Genomic DNA, 8373 nt, shown 5'->3' on the forward strand with positions numbered 1-8373 from the left:
GAATTGCTGACATAGTCAACTTGTTCAGTAGATGGTCTGAACTGATTGCCAACTTGGCAGTCTGTACTGATGTGGCCTCCCCCACACAATTCACAATTAAGAGGCTGCACATGCATGGCAGCTATCTGCATTTCATCTATTTTTTTACTGAGTGCTCCTATTTGTGCAGCTAGTGCTGTATAAGTGTCAACATTATGCAAGCCTTGCTGCTTCCTAGTTTGAGTCCTTTCCGAATGCCATTGATAATTGTTGGCTGCCATTTCCTCAATAAGTGCATGGGCAACCTCAGGAGTTTTATTATTTATGGATCCTCCGGCTGCAGCATCTAATATGGTCTTATTTGAGTCAGTAAGACCATTATAGAAAGTCTGCACTTGCAGCCAAATGGGGAGGCCATGGTGAGGAACTCTCCTTAACAGCTCCTTGTATCGTTCCCATGACTCATATAAAGATTCCCCCTCTTGCTGGAAAAAAGTAGTGATGTCATTCCTCATTTTAGCAGTTTTAGAAGGGGGAAAATATTTAGAGAGAAAACGGCTGGCCATTTCGTCCCATGTGGCTATAGATCCTGCCGGTAATGAGTTCAACCAAGCTTTGGCTTTATCCTTCAAAGAAAATGGGAATAACCTCAGCCGGATGGCATCATCACTTACCCCATTGTGTTTGAAGGTGTCACAGATTTCCAAGAAGTTAGCAATATGGGCATTCGGATCCTCATGGGCCATACCACAAAACTGAACCGTATTTTGTATCATTTGGATTATGGCCGGTTTAATTTCAAAGTTATTGGCAGCAATAGTTGGCCTGATAATGCTGGAGACAGTCCCGGTGAGGGTAGGCTTGGCATAATCCATCATAGTTCTTTGTTCAGCCATTTCTTGTGCTTCTTGTCTGACTTGCTTAGCAGCTCTCAAACGGACACGGAGAGTCCGTTCAATCTCTGGGTCGTAAAGGATCTCTTCCAGTTCAGGTCTGCTTGTCATAAACTGTTAAAGTCAAAGCAATAAAAATGCCAATATTCACAAAAGAAAATAAATAACTAATCCTATCACACTAAAAATGTAAAGTGAAGTATTGGAATACAAAACCTACATCCTATCATGAATAAATGAAGCCGATTATACTAAAAGCAGATTTAAACCAATCATCTTATTCAAGGTTCCTTTATCTACATCCATCGATTGCAACATCTGAATTCAGACCCAATTTAGATCTGAGTTCAGATCTACAAGTCTTTGGTATTGTTAGTCTAGAGAAATTAATAAATAATAATTCAGATCTGAGCTGGATATCTCATACACACTCATTGGTATACACTACAATATACATCCATTAAGGTTGGAATCAATTCTGTGATGCTTTAGGGCTGAAATCAGATCTGATCTAAAAAAAAAAATTAAAAGGATCTGAAATAAACTAAAACCAGTCCTGAGTTAGGCTTGGGTTAAAAACTCTACAATTGAAGCTCAAACCTGTATAGCTGATGCATATCAAACACTTGCTAAGACCTGAAAATTGGGTCTGCAATGTTTGGTATTGCAAGCTATTCGGCCCATACAACTTTTGTAGAAATCTGAAATCAGGTCTGCTAACTGTTGCACTATAGCAGCCCTGCTACAGATCTGAATGCTAAAAGAAATACTTGGAAAGTGCTAATTTTTCTTAAATATCTGAGGCATAACAATTATTCAATCCAAACATACACCTCCTTAGCTAATGTAGCTCGGTTACAAGTGGGTAAAGCCAAGAATTCAGTCCACCCAGAATTCATAGTATGCTCTGTATCAGTTCAGTCCTCACATCATATCAACTGCATTTCAGATTTGAATTTCTCTCATTCCTTGCTATCCATTCACCCTTGAGGCAGGTTGGATGTATCCTAGGGTGGATTGGGGTAGTGATGGCACCCAATTCACCTCAAACTTGCATCGGTTCAGATCTGAGTTCAGAGGAATTCAGATCTGAACTGAGCAGATCTGTAACAGCAGAATTCAGATCTGAACTCAAGTCTGAGTTTGGATCTGAATTCTCAATTGCCTTACCTTCAGTTATTGCTACCAAATTGTTTTTGGGGAATAGAAGAAGTGCCCTAGGGTGAATTGGGGTGGTGATGACACCCAATTCCCCTCAAAATTTCATCAGTTCAGGTCTGAGTTCAGAGGAACTCAGATCTGAACTGTTGCAGATCTGCAATAGCAGAATTCAGATCTGAACTCAGATCTGAGTTCTGATCCGAATTCTCAATTGCTCCTCTGGTTGTTCAAAAGATCTCCCCCTTTTTTTTTCATTTGTTTTTTTTTTTTTCTTTTTGTAATGAAAGAAAAGAATAATAAAATCTGAAACACAAGCAACTCTTTTCGGCTGAGTGCTGCAGATCTGAAATCTGCTGATCTGAGTGCCGAATGCAACTCAGATCTGCAACACTCATGTTTATGTGAATTTTTTTTTTTTTTTTTTGAAGGGAACAACATCAAGATTGAATAGAAATCAAATATGCCTTTATTAAAATGAAACTGAAACAAAAAAAAAGAAAGTAATCTACTTAAGAAAGAAGAAACATAACTACAGTAGTACAGCAGTTGCAGTCCAAGCTGAAATGAAAAAGTTAGCAAATTAACCCAACTATGAATGCAATGCTGAATGAGATCAGATTAAGAATGCTCAATGTTTCCTAATATTGTTTCTCTAAATCCCCGGCAACGGCGCCAAAAACTTGATGTGTGGCTCATTGTGACACTAGCAAGTGCACTAGCCGTTCAAGTAATAAAGTAGTGAGTGAAGTATCGTTCCCACGAGGATTTAGGAAACAATTACCAATACCAAATTGAACATTTCTTATCTGATCAACAAATAAATCAAAACTCTAATGAAAGCTAAGAAATCCTAAATTAAAATCTATCTAAATCATTGGTCCAATTGCCTTCAATTCAGGTTAGAAGAGTAAGCAGTAAATGTCAATCTCAGAATTCAGCAATCTATCAATTTGGATCATTCGAATGAATCATGATTGAGCCTTGGTTTGGTGAAACCCCAAGGTCATGAACAGCCTCTCTCAAGTGCATGTTCATCCTATGCATGAGTGACGGTTCTTCTATCTCTAGCAAGAATCTAATCCTCATGCATGCATTTCTTCAAACACTTCTAAGGCATCAATTCAAATCTGAATTGATCACCAACTGAATTGTGCAAGTTATCTCTAACCTTGCACTCAATTCAGTTCTTGAATAGTAGATCTGAATTCCTAGAGTCTCTCTCAAGCACTCTAGGAATTCCAAGCTGTAGATTAATTCGCCCAATCTGAAAATTGCAGATCTGAATTCTCTTTCAAGCAATTCAGATCTTGCAATCTCAGATCTAAGAATTCAGATCTGAGTTTTGAAGGTTAGTTGGCCGAATTAATCTACAATCACACCCTTATTCAAGAAACTTCAAATACAATGCATGACCATTTGAATGAATCAAAAAGAATTAGATTGCTGAACTGAAATTTTACAAGATGAAATACATCAAGGAAAAATGGAAACAAGGAGAAAGAAGAAAGAACATATAACTAAGAAACTGAATTCAAATCAAAAGAGAATGAAACTACAAATGATTTATTACAGAAGATCTTTGAATCACAAACTCTCAATTCGAACTCACCTTCTTCTTCTAGCTTGCTTGTCTTGAACTTCCTTCAACCCTTCTTCTTCTTCTTCCTTGCGCCTAGCCTTCTTCTCTTCTCTTCTCTCAAGGTGGCCGAACCTCTAAGAGTGGGAGAGCCTTCCTCTCAAGCAATTGAACAACTTTCTCCCCTCCTAGAGGCCTCCTTATATAGTTTTTCAAGGGGGCTCTTGCCCCTTCTTGAAGCCTCTAGAATGGGGTGTATTACACCCCTCATGAACCTTCTAGAGTGCTCCCTCCTTCTCTTCAAGAAACTCCTAGAAGTTGCCGCCCCTAGCTCCCTTTGGGCTGCTATTTGGGCTACCACTTAGCTTGCTTTTGAGCTCATGTGGGCTACACTCTAGGCTGTTATTTGGGCTAAAAATGGGCCTTCCTTGCTGGGCCGAATTCTCCTCATAGCTAGGCTTTATTTTCTTGGGTTTTCTCAAGGAATTCACTTGCTCTTTTTGGGCCGAAGTGCTCTCTCTTGCTTCCATGACCGGGCTGGACTGAAATTGGTCTTTTTGAACCTTCTTTTCTTGCCTTTTTCCTTCCTTTTCTTGGATTGATTATCCCTGAACTTATTCTTAGCATTAAGCTAAATTAAGGCAAAAATTAATAAAACCAGCATAAAAATCCATGCTAAAGTCCTCAAAAATTATAGATAAATTGTAAGTTCATCAATCACACAAGTAATAATAACCAAAACAAATATGACAATACATATTAGTTTCTTAAACATCAATATTAGAAATTTTTCTCTAGTGTCCTAATTCTCACGGTTCATTTTTTACCTTGTGGTACTTTTAAGCCATTTCTCCTTGAAATGGCATCACGAAGGACTCTAGTGTCATGAGTAGATCCCTCTCAGCCAGGTAAGATGTAAATGAACTGCATATCTGGAGAGCAAACACCAAATACATTTATTGCAATTTCATTCTTCCTTGTTTGATATCTTGGCTTATCCTTTTCAAACACTCGGACCTTAATATATGTTCCATCCAAAGCCCCTAAACAACCCTATACAATAAAATAAGAGAGATGAAATTAAAAAAATTCTAAGCTTTAAAGGTTTGTTATTTATAATGAAAAAGAAAAAGTAAATAAAAATGGGCACACCTTGAACCACTTCCATTTCTCATCAATTGAATTTGTAGGCACAAGTTCAAGCTTTTTGAAAATGATTTCATGTAGGCATAACACTGCATTCAAGATCATATAGAAGTACTTGCTTAAGGTGGACCCAAACCTCCTAAAGTGTCATTTTTGCTCCCTAATCTTAACATCATGTGATAGAATGTTTAGGAAGAATGCAATCATTTCTTCCACTCCCACATGTTTACTACTTCTTAACTTTCCTACACTCCTTTGTAACTCACATAGTCTCAAATAACTAGTCATATCCATTCATATGGTCTATACATTATAGATCCGATTCCATGACCATAGACTGTTTGAAAACCTAATTGCAAGCCTTTCCTCTCACAATTCCCTATGAATCCCCTCTTCATCATAACTACTCAGTATCCTAGAGACCATCATCCTTCTCCTCCTGATTGCAATGATAATAGCAATCAAAATACATAAATAAGCATACTGCATCATCATTTCATAATGAATAAAAATAGCAATCGCAGCCAACTTTTTCTTTTGATTCGTATTTAGTGGTGATCGAAGCATGTCTCTACAAAACATCATTACATTCCATTACATAAAATATAGTGATGACCAAGGCATGTTTTTCAAATTAGACTGGCAAAAAATTATTAGAACAAAAACAAGTTAAGATGGAAAGAAATTCAAACTAGTTGAATTAGTTTGGAAATATATGTGCCAAAAAATTTCAGAAAAATGCATAAATGCTTACAAAATTTCTAAAGTAAATTGCTGAACCAAATTATAATTAAGAACAAAATAAGAGAAGAATACACACCATAACCAAATTAATTATAACAAAGGAAAAATAGAGAACCTTGACCCTCTCCATTGCCTCTAAGAGAAGCAAAAGAGTAGATAAGAAGAAATGAAATATATAGATTATGTGATAGAGAATGCTTGAGAATTAATTTAGGATGTTTCTAGTATGCCCAGGAAAGGAATTTCTAGACTTAAGATGAAGAAAAAGTAAAAGCTTTGAAGGTGTTTGGATAAAGGACAACCAATTATGGGTGCAACATTGCAGAACAAGGCACAAGATGAAATAACTACAAGCTAATGATAATTAAGGTTTTTACTATTCACTTGTACTAAGAAGTGGTAAAAATGATTTGAAGACTTAGACAGAAGACATGACTCTTGATTGAGCACAATGGCATACAGGATTCATTTAACTAGCTACAAGTAGTTGGGGTTAAGGCTGAAACTTAAACCTATGACCACCTCCACCTCCATGATTTCTCTTGAATTTCAGCTCCAGCCTCCAGCATTATAAATTCAAGTATATCATGGTTCCCCATTCAAAACCTCACAACCATGTCCTTAGAGAAGTGTTGTGATTTTAAATGCTACATGCTTTACAAAAATAACTAACAAAAAGAGAAATGGATACTAATGAAAAAAATGGAGAATGAAATAAAAAAAATAAGAAATTTGGCACGTACAGCCTCGGGCTCAAATGGGAGATCATAATGTGTCCAAACAAATTAGTTAAGCTATGTTGCTTGTGGATTTATCAAAAAATCTATGTTGCTTGCGGTACTTCTCATTGGACAAGAAAATTTACCTAGGGATGCCAATGATCAGGCTAGTAAATATCAAGTTCCAGTTGTTAATTGCCACCAAATGGAGAGATGTGTTGATTGCACTGAGAAATGTCAAACCCAGGAGTTGAAACAGTGCGTATGTCAAGTTGGTTTTACAGTTATTGACTATCTTAAGCCAGGTCGAGTCAGGTCAAAACTCCACCTAATACAGAAATTCTCAACCAATACCTTTTTGGGGAACTAAAATTGAACTTAATCCATAGACCCTTTTTATAATGCTAGTCATTTAAAAAGAGAAGGAAGGACATGCTAACTACAAAATAGACAGAATCAGGCTTTGCTTGAATGGCAGTTTTGGTGAATTGAAGCTTATCTGCAGGCCAAAGTTCGTCCCTGAAGAAGCTGCTTGTGTATAGTACCTGATCCCCAGCCTTGAGCCCTGCCTTTGCAGCGTTCCCACCGCTCTCCACACCCTAACAGAAAAATGGTTTCATTGCCTAAAACAACCCAAGATTCTGAATTGCATCCTCAAAAAATGCCCTCATTGGAGTTGTAATTTTATGATCGAAAAGCAAAAAGAGGAAGTAATTTAAGAAGACTTGTGGATGGACGCAGTGGAAGCCTCTTCCATGAATCGCAGAGGTATGGTGTTCTCTCTGGCAATGGATGTTCTTCCTGAACGAGAGGTTTGGGGAAGAAGCTTTGCCCTAAGTTTGTTAACACAGTGGTATTTTTGACTGAACAAAATCACCCCACAATGGGAGAGGTGGGTAAGATTTTCCTAGGTAAATGGCCTTTAACTTATTTGGGGGAATCTTTATTTTCCATGGGCTCTACACGTATTTGCAAAAGAACCATTGACCAACTTTCCTACCCCAACATAACGGTAAACGAATGAGGCCAAAGTGGAAAGTTTTGATTTGTGATGTGACTAAGAGCAGGAAAACTAAGTGCTATAAAGTGGAAAATATTGCTTTGTAATGTGCCAAAGGCGAAAAACTATGTGCTATGTAGGGGCGCTCACGGTTCGGTTAATTGAACCGTGGGGTATTTTTTCAAACCAAACTGATTTGATCAGTTTTTTAAATATCCAAACCGAAACCGAACCGATGCAATCAGTTAACCAGTGCAGTTTGTTTTTTTGGTTTCTTTATGCACTTAAAATATAAAAAAAAAATAACTAAAACTGTCACAGTCTGTGGTTGTTGTCGATGCCGGTGGATCGGTGGTTGCTATCGAGTGTCGTCTGAAGTAAGAGCTTGATACTTGAGAGGTGGTGCCTGGCGGAGACGCAAAGAGGAGAGGTGAGAGAGAGAGAGAAGAGAGATACAGATGGCGTTGGACCGTTGGTGCTTGCTTGCCGGCAAGGCAGTGATCGGCGTTGCCGCTTGGTGCTGCCGTGCTGGTGGTTGGCGCAGGCCGCGCGATTGTCTGGAGTGAGGAAAAGGAAGAGTCAAAGAAGACAAGAAATTTGAAGAGAAAGTAACGTTGCCGCTTGGTGCTGCCGTGCTAGTGGTTGGCACGGGCTGTGCAGCCATTTGGAGTGAGGAAAAGGAAGAGTTAAAGAAGACAAGAAGTTAGAAGAGTAAGTAAGAGAACTGAGATCTGAGAGTGAGAGAGACAAAAGAGAAAATTGTGAGATTGAGAGAGAAAAAAGAGAAGAAGTAGTCTGGGGAAAAGACAAGACTAGCAGTCTAGCACTCTGGCAGACTATCGAACTTTCAATTGAAAGGTTCAAATTTTAGAAATTATCGGTTGTTTTAGAATATCAAACTAAAACTGAACCGATCAGTTCGGTTAACCGATTTTTTTGTTCGATTTTTCAGTTGGTTCTATTTTTCAATTTTTTTGCTCACGCTATGTAGCAGAAAACTCATGTGCTATAAAGCAAAGAAACTAAATGTTATGTAACAGAAAACACGTGCTATAAAGCGGAGAAACATGTGCTAGTAGCAGAAAACGCCGATTTGTGATGTGCCAAAGGCAGAAAAACCATGTGTTATGCAATGGAACAACTCATGTGCTAGAG

The 8373-nt window shown here is 38.0% G+C and overlaps 1 non-coding gene across 1 annotated transcript; it reads left to right on the plus strand.

Annotated features, from left to right (window-relative positions):
- Window positions 1-390: 390 nt before the first annotated feature.
- Window positions 391-497, plus strand: LOC148881112 (small nucleolar RNA R71). Its single transcript, XR_016106167.1, has one exon. It is a non-coding gene; the product is annotated as a small nucleolar RNA R71 (small nucleolar RNA).
- Window positions 498-8373: the final 7876 nt, after the last annotated feature.

Source organism: Nelumbo lutea, chromosome 1, assembly GCF_056320005.1.
Source record: "Nelumbo lutea isolate HS-2025 chromosome 1, American lotus-T2T, whole genome shotgun sequence".
NCBI lineage: Eukaryota > Viridiplantae > Streptophyta > Magnoliopsida > Proteales > Nelumbonaceae > Nelumbo > Nelumbo lutea.